Source organism: Pseudoliparis swirei, chromosome 17 (genome assembly GCF_029220125.1).
Source record: "Pseudoliparis swirei isolate HS2019 ecotype Mariana Trench chromosome 17, NWPU_hadal_v1, whole genome shotgun sequence".
NCBI classification, from domain to species: Eukaryota; Metazoa; Chordata; class Actinopteri; order Perciformes; family Liparidae; genus Pseudoliparis; species Pseudoliparis swirei.
The window spans coordinates 4,512,334-4,524,818 of NC_079404.1; the positions used below are offsets into that span (position 1 = coordinate 4,512,334).

A 12,485-nucleotide genomic window follows, 5' to 3' on the forward strand; every position below is an offset into this window, starting at 1 on the left:
CATATATATATATAGATGGATATAAATATATATATATTAGTGCTGTGAAAAATAACACGTTAATTCAATTACAGGTTTAACTAGTTTTGTTTTTTTTACGCATTTAACGCATGCGCAGAATGAGCTTCCAGTCCGTCTGTTGTTGGTCGTCTTGAACCAGCAGCATGTCATTCTGTCTCTAGTGTCGCGTTAACACGACTCCGATCTCCGTCTCGCGTGCCGCAGAGCTCGGATGCCGGCGTGTGCGCGCACATCGGGACGAAAAAAAAGTCACTTGCAAAATGAGCTTCCAATACACCTCTTCAATCTGAACTCTGTCCGCTCTCATGCAGACGGTCTGTTCATCGGTAATGATCCTTCCGCAGGTTCACCTACGGAAACCTTGTTACGACTTTTACTTCCTGTAGATCAGGGTCTCAACACGTCGATCGCGACCTGCCAGTCGATCGCGGCGTAGTGTTGGTAGATCGCATGACATTAAAAAGATTGGCCCGCCCCCTGACATGTTCTCTAGAGCACGTCTTTGTTCTTTTATTAAACTAAACGTCTGTTGTTGATCGTATCTCCACAGCAGTATGTCATTTCTGTCTCTTCGCGTTGCGTTAACACTTATCGATCTCCGTCTCGCGCGCCACAGAGCTCCGTGCGCGCGCATCGGGACCGAGCAAAAAAAAAGTCACGTGTCAATCTGTCCACCTGTCCTTGTCGGTGAGGTTTCAGCTTTGCAGCGGTGTCCCCGCCGTCCCTTTCATCACGGCCCAGTTCATGAAGAAAACCCACAGAGTCAGTTTGCCTCAGCAGCTGCTAGAGGAAGACTAGAGGCCTTTAGATTGTATCATGGTGGAGTTAATGGTTGACAAACAAGAGAAAAATGTTCTGTTTAACCCTCCTGTTACCTTTACATTTACGAACATATTTTACCCTCGGGGTCAATTTGACCCCAGCAATTAAAACCTCCAGAAAATTATTAGAATTAATATTGCTTCCCAAGTTTAAGTGAGAGGTACTTTATGTTTGTTTGTTGACTACCTAAATAGCCCTTTAAATAAATAAAAAAGTTGATATTTCTTATATGTTTGACACAGTGAAAAACAGCCTGGGGTCAAATTGACCCCAAAGAACACCGACATTAAACATTGAATGGGGTCAAATTGACCCGAAAGGTAACAGGAGGGTTAAACATTCTGTTTAGGATGAAGATGTATTAATGTTCCATATGGAAGAAAACTGCTAAATAACTGCTGAGTTGCAGCACCATTGTATAGAAGAATGTATAAATGTATATATCCGTCTTTTGTCATAAATCTCTATGTTCTCACAAAATGTACCGAGAATATCGGTAATATGTGATTAATCATGATTAATCCACAGAAACCTGTGATTAACCCGATTACAATTTTTAATCGTTTCACAGCCCTAGAATAAATATATATACATATATATATATAAATATAAATATATTTATAAATACATATATATAAATAAATATTTATATATATTTATAAATATATATTTATTTATATGTATTTATATACAGGACTGTCTCAGAAAATTAGAATATTGTGATAAAGTTCTTTATTTTCTGTAATGCAATTAAAAAAACAAAAATGTCATGCATTCTGGATTCATTACAAATCAACTGAAATATTGCAAGCCTTTTATTCTTTTAATATTGCTGATTATGGCTTACAGCTTAAGAAAACTCTAAAATCCTATCTCATAAAATTTTGATATTTCCTCAGACCAAGTAAAAAAAAAAAATTTATAACAGCTGAGTGTTTGTCAAGGCTCAGGAAACCCTTGCAGGTGTTTCGAGTTCATTAGACAATTCAAGTGATTTGTTTAATACCCTACTAGTATACTTTTTCATGATATTCTAATATTTAGAGATAGGATATTTGAGTTTTCTTAAGCTGTAAGCCATAATCAGCAATATTAAAAGAATAAAAGGCTTGCAATATTTCAGTTGATTTGTAATGAATCCAGAATGCATGACATTTTTGTTTTTTTTAATTGCATTACAGAAAATAAAGAACTTCATCACAATATTCTAATTTTCTGAGACAGTCCTGTATGTGTATATATATAAATAATATGACATCCTTGGATCCTTTTCCATTCAATTGATTATAGTGGAAGTGTAGCCAGACAGATTGCATAAGTTATGTATCCTGGACATAAGTCTTTTTATAATTGCTTTTTGGGGACTTATTCAACAGAAGGAAACATTTGACTCTTTGTGCTTGAAAGTCACCATACTGAGGGCAGAAAACATTTCCTCCAAAGATTACCGTAAGTTGGCTTTCACTGTTTTAAGTAACAATATGTGCCGTGCATGTTTTGTAATGCTTAATACCTATAAATCATGTTATTATCACCCGTTCCCATCTCTGTTACAGTGTCTGAATCCGACTGCTACACTGTAAAAAAAGATCCTAATTTTACGGAAAATAACTCTAAATATTTACAGTATTTTTCTTTCTTTTTAAATTACATACAAAACTCTGTGAAATTACAGACATTATCTTTAAATTAACAACCCAACTGTTAATTTAAGTTTTATGCTCATAATACAAAATAACATTTTTTTCCCATTTTTGTAAAGAAAAATGACTGTATTATTAATACAGTCTTTTTACCGTTTTCTTAAATGACATACAAATTCATGTAAAACAACAATTATTACCTGTAATTAAATGTGGAGCTCCTTATATGAAGGTTTATGTCCATACTAACAATTTAACGATTTTCTTTGTAATTTTAAGGCAGATCATATTATATTTATATTAATGTGTACTTTTACATTCAAACTCTGTAAATCTGAATCTAAATGTAGCTAACTTTTGTCATTACATTAAACATATTGCATTTTTAAGAGTACAAAGTAGAAGAAATAATAGGTTTTGATACTTGTTCTTTATAGGAGCATTATAGGGCGACCGTGAGTATTTGTCCAGTGTCGGTGTCCCGGGCGAGACATCTAACTTCTAACTGTAAGTCGCTTTTGGATAAAAGCGCCAGCTAAATGCATGTAACATGCTTGAAAGTTTCAACCTCAAGAGAGCAGTGCAGCAGAAACTTGCCATATAGGATTTAGTGTCAACTAGAAATAAGACCGTCACAATGGCAATGACCACCACGGCCGAAGCATCCCAGATAGCAGTTGATCCTATCCGCCCTCCTGTCGCGCTCGGTTTGGTCATGCCACCGGATCCGCGCACCATCAGACAGCGTTGTAACTGCGGTGGATGCTCCACGTTGTTGCCCTTCGACTTTTCAAACTGGTATTTTCAAAACTGCAGCTCTTTGCGCCAGAAGTACGAGTTAGGTAAGTGTTGAATTGTGTTGCTACTGTCGAATTATGGCTCGTTTTCTTAAGAGTTCCCTCCTCTTTTGGCTGCCGCTAACATTGCTTTGTGAAGTTTGAGGTATTGTTAGACTTCAACGTAAATAAGTTATTACCGTAACATCCCGGTTTTAAAAGAAAAAATCGTATTTAATCACACACAGTTGGTGATGGTGTATAAGCTGATGTTGCTACTGCACGTGTCCCCTCTGCCAGGGCTGGTCCAGCTAACTACCATGTGTGGTTCTCATGGAGCTATCTTCTGCAGCTAGCGCTGAATTGTCAGTGGTTAGGTTACTTAAGCTCAAACCCAAGGGTGCGCGATGGAAGCTGAGCGAGCTAACCGCTAGCCCGCGAGCTAATAACGAGCGCTAGCTCGCGAGCTAATAGCGCTAGCTCGCGAGCTAATAGCGAGCGCCAGCACAGACCTGTTTTAATTTAATTGCATGTATTGAGTTCTCAACACGTAACTTAGAATTTGCAATGTCATCCTCACAGTTGTACAGAAGTGACAACACTGTTGATCGCCATCTCTACAATTCAGGTAAGCACACATTCTTTGGAAGGAAATGTTTTCACAGCAACTTAAAGACACATTTGAGAGGGAACCGTATAACCTGTTTAACTTTATAATGACCAGATTTGTATTAATTCATTAAAATACTTTCTTAATAGCGTAGTGTTTGTTAGGATCTGTGTGTTTCCTGTTTTATGTTGAAGTCCCTGTCTCGTTTCCTGTTTCCCTGCTCTTCCCTCCCTGTGCTTGTCTGTTTCTTTCCTGATTGTTTCCAGACACGCCCTGATTGTTTCCACCTGTGTCTCGTTCCCTGTGTATTTAATCTGTGTCCTTCTGTTTGTCTGGTGTCAGATCGTCTTTTTTCGTTCCCGTGTGGTGTTGTCCGTGTTCCTGTACTGAGAATAAACTCAGTTTTCGTGAAACTCCTGCTGCGTTTGGGTCCTCCACACCACGCATCCGTAACAGTGTTTTTATGAAAATGACTTGACATGCTATATAAGCACTACAAATTAATACAATTGAGAACAAATAGATATTGTATATTTCCTGAAAGAAAAGATGCATTTCAAACATTGTTTGTATTTTGGTTTGATTTAGATAAAATGAACAGAAAGAATGGGCCTGTCTCCAGCTCCACCATTAGACGGAGGGTCCGTCAAGATGTTTTGACTACATCACTGTGATTGATGGGAAACTGAATACAACTTTGACTGTTAAGTAAAGTTTCTTCTCTTCAATGTGTATAACACGCCTATTATTGCCGTTTAATCTCTTTTTTTTACGGTATACCTCGTGTTTTCAAACACAAATTTTCATACTCCTGGTTATAAAGAACTTTAATAGTTGCAAAATATTATTTTTTTCAAAGTTCTTGGAACAGAAGGTTATATTTCTGTGACAAGTGACACTGTTTGTTTCTTTCCTCTGTAATTCAGGATGTTCCACTTCATAGAATTCTTGACTAACAAAACGGTAGCAGTAGTGCCACAAAGCTATACCAGCTTTGTGGCACTACTGCTACATATCCGAGGGACGAAAGGGTGGACAAGGCTGTCAGAAGCGCCGAACAACCTGGACCAGACTGGCAGACACATGACGTCAGAGTAATTGGATCATGCGGTATTATATTAATATTGTATTAATTGGCGTTTTAACGGATATAAAAAATCACTTTGTTATATATGTTGGGGGAAACAACATTTTAATCACATTGTTCTGTTTATAATTCTGTACTTTTTCATTGTGTTTATGTGACTTAATTTTTAGATAATTACTTGGTGGAAATATATGTTTTGCGACACATCAGATCTCCAGTCAGAAGAGGAGGCATTTCCTAAAAGGAAGCCAATGCGGTGTGAGTAAATGTGTATACATTTTATTCTTTAGAACACTTTTACCTTAATAAAATAAAGCGTCTGTCATTCATTTTTATAGTATGACCAATTCGTTTTTTTCTATCTCTTTCTAGCCATTTCTATGGAGACTCGGATGAAGACAGTGAAAATGAAAATTCCCCCCACAAAACAGGGGTCCAACCACTAGCGGGACAGTTGTCCCTCAATCATTGCCTCCTCTAACTATTCCATGTACTCCATCACCAGCAGGACAGCGAACACGCCCACCTGGCGAGGGGCGTGGTGTGGTTCAGACACCATTGCCTGCTGTGGTGAGCAACACCTCAAACGGCTATGGGATTCAAATTGAACCTTTTAATCATTTAATTTTTTAAATGTTAACAATTGTTAATTGGATACAAGACATGCAATACACATTGTCACATTGAATCCAAGTGAATATGATTATTATGATTGCATTTATGAAATTGTATAAAACTTGATATTTCCATATTTTATGTAAAATCTCTTAATCGTTACATTTTTTAACTGTTTTCTAATGGTTTTTATATAGCTGTTCCAGTACAAATCCTAGGCATGCTGGAGACATACTCAGAGGTGAGAGACCGGTTCCGTTTCCGTGTACCACAATGGAGGAAGTGGACCTTTTTGAGCAACGGCTCAAAGATCCCGTCAACATTCTAATGAGTAGTGAGTTTTTTTGTTTTAAGAATCTCACGCAAAGCTGATTAAAATCTATTGTATGTAATTAACACTAGACAATACCATGTTTGATGGAAATGTTTTTTCAAACATTCTGTAAAGTATCAAATATTAATCGTACTTTTTCGATCCATTTTCGATTTCCTCCCTGGCAACGATCGGACGACATGATGCCAAACGTGGAACATCCTCTTATGAATGGAAAAAAATTATTCAGTCAAATGTCATCTAAGACTTTGCTCCTGCGTAAGTAACTCATATTTAATGAAAACAATTTGGATTCACCCAGAGGTCTTGAGTAGTGTTCAAACTTACGAATAACCATCTTTCCCAGATTTTTTTTTAACAGTGCTAAATAAAATGTTTGAATTGCAACTTTATTCTCTACTTGGGTAAATGTTACTCGACTATATCTTTACATAATAGTTATATGATATATTGGCTCTAAATATAGCATAGCACACCTTAAGTGCCAGACAGTTACTAGATTTTAGACGGCATTTCTGCTCTATGTTGCACTGAGGATTCATGAGATTTTGTATCTGCTTGTGTGATTACAGATGCCGTCAGAAAGAATCATGCCACACATGCATCCACTGATGAACAGATTCTAAAGCATGCCATTAGGTGGTTCAACCTGGCAGCAAACCGGGGTAGCTCCAGGAGGCGTGCTACTGTCGACATCCCCCACACTGAACAGAATTAAAAATATATATTTATATTTTTATATATAATATATATTTATATATACACACACCAGTTCTCAGTTGGAAGTTCCACCATTCACTTGAGGCCACTGCGACCTATTCTCTGGGAGAATTGTGGTATTTGGGTTAGGTGGTCGGTATTTATGGTTGTATTAGTTGTAGCTCTTGTGTTCTAATGTGAGCTATAGTTTTTACTCTATATGTATGTGTGTATATATTGTCTCGAACTAATTATAAATAAATATGATTCATACATGTACAAGAAATAATTTGATGTCCTTTTAATAAACTGTTTTTGATATTATTTCCGATTGCATTTCTTTTTTCCCCATTGATGCATATTAAATATATGTCGGTATGTAAAGTAATTGATCCGGGCCAAATGAGCTGCTTTATGGAAGGATCCAAATTGAATGAATATGGGTGCATACGGCTGTACATCTAGCCACTGATCCAGAGCCTATGACGCATCTGGGAGGGAGTCAGTTTGCTATCTGTGATATTAATTGTGTTACATTGAACTTGAATAGGCCTTTACTGTTCAAAATATTGAAAATGGCAATGCTATTAATAACATTTGATTTCCACATTCCAAGTTGTGCAAGTAAAAAATAGAGTGAGTATGGCCTGTATTATAGAGATTTATGCCCACATGGACACTTCCAGGCCGGTTAAATTAACTGGGTTTGCCCTAATGACGGAGGCCCGATTCTGCCATAGTTGCTTGCTACTTTGGGCGTCCTTTAGCCGGCAAAAAACTGTAACCTTTGCCCATGTGATTGAGGCCCAGTGCTGCTATAGTGCATGCAGTCTTGGGCATCCACACAACGGTGAAAGAGGGGGAGTTTAGCCCTAAGAAAGTAGGCCTTGTGCTGCTGCAGTGCATGCTGTCTTGGGCATGCGTAATTCAGCCAAAGACTGTGCACTTAGCCGGGGGAATTGAGGACAGCAGTTTCTTTATCCGAGAAACAGCGTTGTTGGCTGCCTTTAATTCAACCTTTTCAGCCTGGATGCAGAGTTCAAGTAGTCTTGAATGTGCCTCCGAAGATGTATGGTATTTGCGGGTTAAATCAGCCTTTTCATCGTTTTGCGCAAATTTGCAGAGATCCCGTCGTAATACTCAGCCAATTTAGCCTGGAGATGATGCTGTAGTGCATTATCAAACTGCACAATTACTGTTGAATCTACCTTGCTTCCATAGACAACTAAAATACTTTAAAGACATTCACTGTCTACAGTGAGCAGTTGAACAATTAAAATGTACATTGTCCCATATAAAGGATGGCTAATGGCCTAACTACTTTGGCCAACACCTTGGATCTGCTGGATTTGAGCTATGCAGAAGAATAAAGACAAGAAGAGGGGGAAATGGCTTCGCAATGGATTGACTTGCTACATGCGGTTAAAAGTTTGAAAACATGTTGCAACTTGTATGGGATAATGGCCATGTTGGCAAATGAGTGTTGCTGTGGGCAAAGGCTGAACTCTAAACCAACCTGCCGCATAACACTGCAACACAGTTAGGGGAAAATGACATTGTCATGTTTGCACAGTTGGCATTTTGGTGGTTCTAAAGGAAAGGTCAGGGATTTGTTAAAATGCAAGAGGGTCATACTATGGACCATCTGAATGTAAATAGAATGTCACCATGATATCAATCCAGCGATAAGCAATATATGCAGTGATTATTGTTGATTGTTCCATCTCAATTGCCGTCATCAGTCCTCATTTGGGTTATTGTGCAGGGAATGGCACTAAAACTTTTTTTAAATATTTGGGTGCTTCATTTTCTTTAATTAAAGAACCACTAAACACTGGGCCTCTACTTGTGTGTTCTTGTGTTGAGGCTAACCGGGGAAATAATAGTAATAATACAAATAATAATCTACCACTTCTGAGTAGACTCAATGTAGAGGAAACGCTTCATATGGATCAATGTGTTGGAGTTCTGTTGACTGTAGACTAGTAAGTATACTACAAAGGAATTGAATGACCAACCGTCGCCCCTCTCAGCCGGCCTTAAAAACATACTAAGTGTGGAAATATATATATATATATAGCCTACCATGTGTCTATGTGTGTTTGTGTGAACCTATAGGTATTATTACAACTTTACCATATAGTATTTCATTTGTATTCATACACTGCAATGGAAAGAGTTAATTGAATATACCAGCCTATAAATACAACTAAATACAGACATTTCTTTAGTTTCTTTCAAAACAAGTCATCTTTTTCTATATTTGTTATGTTACCACGCTAAAACCATTGCTATTGGCTGTCTCCCCACGTTGCTTTGAACATGATTGAATAATCTGCCTGTCACTCAGAGAACTGGCCAATGAGAAATGTCCGCGCCTCGGATTTGAAATTACGTCTGTTTGAGCGGGAAGCCGCAGCGGGGCAGGCGCTACTCGGCAGGTCTGCTAGTGTCTGCTGTTGACCTACCTGCATTATTACCTGAAGTATTTTACATATGCCTGCGATTTTAACTTGTGGGATGTCAACGGAGAAAGAAAGACTGGGACACAGAGGAAGGATCATACGGGATGTGGTGACCAGCAAAGTTACGTGAATTGATATCCTGCAAAATTATTGAAGATATCAGGTAAGAAAACATTTTCACTGTTACTTTCTGAAACAACCTTATGTAATTTTCTGTTTAGCATAGTTTAAACATATTTCATTTAGACATATGGAAACAAATTAATCATTTTACATGTTTAAAAGTAATGTTATTACATTAAAATCAGTTAATTAGTGTGTTCAATACAGTTCATAATGGATTAAATAATGCTATAGGTGGATAAACGGACTGTTACAAAGAGTTTGGTTAGCTAGTTAAGTAAACTAGCTTCAGGTAACGTTAGCTTGTTGGCATGATTCTGTCTCACAACCAGAAAAACATACTTGAATGTGGTTTAGGGTGGGTGACATGGATATAATTGACAGTATTCTTCACTTTTTCGAACCGTACTGCACACAGCACTGGACCCTGAGCAGTGCATGGCCTGCAAGATCATGAGAAGGCTGAAGAACCAGGAGTGACAAGATACCACTGGATGGTGGGGCACATAATTCCACTCAGGGACAGGTAAGCAAAAAGGCAAGACATAGAGAGAGATAGGATTTGTTCTTACAAAAAACAATATAAAACAACAAACATGTGCATTTAAACAGAAACAATACACACATACATACTGTAAAAATGTGTTGTGTTCATTTAAAAGCCTGCTCAAAACAAATGCATGCATGAGTTACTCTAAGTCAGACTGGGAAATAAAGCCTCTAATTTTTGTAAATGTTTCTGAGTTGGAAAAAGGCACCTTGGTGATGCTGGTGATATGATTCTTAAAACTGAGTTCACCTTCCATGGTCACTTATAGGTTTGTGATTTGTTTTTAGTGATCTGAAAATGTCTGTTTACCAACGGTCCCCATCCAACCTGACAGAGCGTGTGAGGATCTGCAGAAAAGAATGGCAGAACATCCCCAAATCCAGGTGTGTAAAGCTTGTCGCGTTTTATCGAAGAGACGAGGCTTTAACCGTGCCAAAGGTGCATTAACTAAGTACCAAGTAAAGGGTCTGAATACGTATGTCAATGTGATAATTCAGTTTTCTCTTTTTTATAACAGGGTATTGAGTGTAGATTGATGAGGTAAAAATTAATTCAAATGATTCTATCATAAGGTTGCAACATAACAAAATGGGAAAAAAGTGAAAAAGTCTGAATACTTTCTGCATGCACGAAATATGTGGTGGCAGTTTTTTTCTGATTCATTTTCACATTACCCTTTTCAACACTGATAATAGCTAATTACACGAAACTTTCTTATATTTTTCAGCTCAATAAGGATTGGAACAACATTGACGGGGGGAAACACCCAAAGTCCATCACTCGTAAGTATCCACTGCAGCATATATAAAAGATATTAGTCCATTTGAACCACTATTGCAAAACCTTACATTGTGATTAATATTAGATATGATTTCTCAAGTACTTTAATGATCTGAGCAAAGCACTTTTTTAAGACAGTTCTTCCACTGGCCATAAAAAAAACTGAGGAGCTTTTCCTTGACCTTCCTTTGAGTTGTACGGTGGCCCTGAGAGGTCAGGGCACTGCAACATAATAAAACATGCTAATAGACAAAACACAAGCAAATTAAGAAAACAACTTCATCAAATTGACAGCACATGTGCAGCATTTAGAAAAAGCGCTGCAAATTCAGACGACACAACACGGTACAGAAAAGCGCTGCAAATTAAGAAAAAGTGTTTCAAGAGGACACTAAATCGTGATGAACACAGCTTGGACAGGCTTGCTGTTGCTATGGTTTGTGACTCATGAAGTTATTGAAATCGGGTATTGTATCATCTGTTTACGTTGTGGACCTACAATATGCTACTGCTCTACTCACGGAAAGTGAGCTGCATGCACCTCGCAGGACCTTGCAGGCGGAAAAGCTGAATTATATCAGTCATTCTAATTATTTCTGAGGAGATTTGACAGATTTTAAACTGTACTATCCGGTTTAACAGTGTGGACAGACAGCCTGTAGCCTGCATCATATTCATGTAGGCATTATTAGACAAAAAAAATATACAGACGTATAGTCTACAGTAAGCCAAGCATTCCCATGAGACTTCTTTCCTTGAAAAATCCCCAAACAGACCACTATTACCTTACCTGAAATGAACATACCTCGTACTACTATCACCACCATAAAGTTATTGCTTATATGGTTATTATGCAAGCTACAGTTAACGTAACTTTTTCAATTTTGAAGATGAGGTCATATGAGATTGAATTCTGCTTTTCGCTCTGCAAAGTCCTATGAGTTGCGTGCAGCGGTCACTTTACGTGCAGAGTAAAGCAGCAGCAAAAGTCAGTTCCCAACATAAACAGATGGTATACGGAGCCGACGTCACTTCAATAACTTCACGAGTCTCAAACTAGCAGCAACAAACATGTTCAAACCGTGCTCAGCACCATTGTCCTTTGGAAACACTTCTGTTTTCTGTATTTGCGGCATGTTCTCTAAATGCTGGACATGTGTTGTCAAATTGCTAAAGTTTAATCTTAACTTGCCTGTGTTTTGTCTTTTTGCATGTGTTTTCTTAAGTGGCAGTGTGTTGATCTCTCAGGGCCACCGTAGAGTTAGCATACTTTTCAAAGACATGTCGTCATCATTATCATCATCTACCCTTTTTTTATTTCTAAAGGGGCATTGAGGAAAAGACCCTCAGACATGTCACAATATAATTATCGGTGGTTGGTTTGATCTAGATGTATCAATTAGCTTCTTTTTTGTTTAGCTACAAGTGTGTTTACCTTGCTATGATACATCTGTGAAACGTGCCCATTGTTGTGAATCCACGTCTTTCTTCTTTTCGTGATTCACATGTTTCTGATGGAAGTGCTAAGACATGCACTGCGTGCAGCTTTAAATAGGTAATCCTTTAATTACTATCATTCTCAAAGCTGACTGTTCAGATTGACAGAATGTCAATTGGTACAGACAATTTCAAAATAGTTAGTTTAAGTTTGTTTAAAGGAATGGTAAGAAATGAAAGCCAACTTTCTCAGGACTTTCCAGTGAATTTGTTTGTCCTTCTTCCCCCCAGATGCACCGAGGATCTGGCTGATTACTGGAAATTTGGAAGATTGTTCTTTATCTGCACTGTCACTTCTGGTAAATATTTATGAAGAAGAAATATACTTTATTAATCCCCAAGGTCAAATTAGTTCTCTGCATTTAACCCATCCTTAGTTATTAAGGAGCAGTGGGCTGCAGTGATGCGCCCAGGAAGCAACTGGGGGTTCAGTGCCTTGCTCAAGGACACTTCGACTTGCAAC

General features: G+C 37.9%; 3 long non-coding RNA genes across 5 annotated transcripts; all 3 read left to right on the forward strand.

Moving 5' to 3' along the window:
* Nucleotides 1-3,163: 3,163 nt before the first annotated feature.
* LOC130207434 (uncharacterized) lies at nt 3,164-4,876 on the forward strand. Its single transcript, XR_008834288.1, has 4 exons — nt 3,164-3,328; nt 3,845-3,890; nt 4,461-4,575; nt 4,799-4,876. It is a non-coding gene; the product is annotated as an uncharacterized LOC130207434 (long non-coding RNA).
* Nucleotides 4,877-5,837: 961 nt separating this feature from the next.
* On the forward strand, nt 5,838-6,931 carry LOC130207433 (uncharacterized). The gene is made up of 2 exons (XR_008834287.1): nt 5,838-6,166; nt 6,481-6,931. It is a non-coding gene; the product is annotated as an uncharacterized LOC130207433 (long non-coding RNA).
* Nucleotides 6,932-7,808: 877 nt separating this feature from the next.
* Nucleotides 7,809-12,483, forward strand: LOC130207432 (uncharacterized). Of its 3 annotated transcripts, XR_008834284.1 has the most exons (7): nt 7,809-9,235; nt 9,614-9,721; nt 10,033-10,128; nt 10,263-10,285; nt 10,473-10,527; nt 12,254-12,321; nt 12,400-12,483. It is a non-coding gene; the product is annotated as an uncharacterized LOC130207432 (long non-coding RNA). The 3 variants fall into 3 exon arrangements; XR_008834285.1 differs by lacking the exon at nt 12,400-12,483 and having other exon boundaries at nt 7,813-9,235; nt 12,254-12,357; XR_008834286.1 differs by lacking the exons at nt 10,263-10,285; nt 12,400-12,483 and having other exon boundaries at nt 7,814-9,235; nt 12,254-12,357.
* The last annotated feature ends 2 nt before the right edge of the window (nt 12,484-12,485 follow it).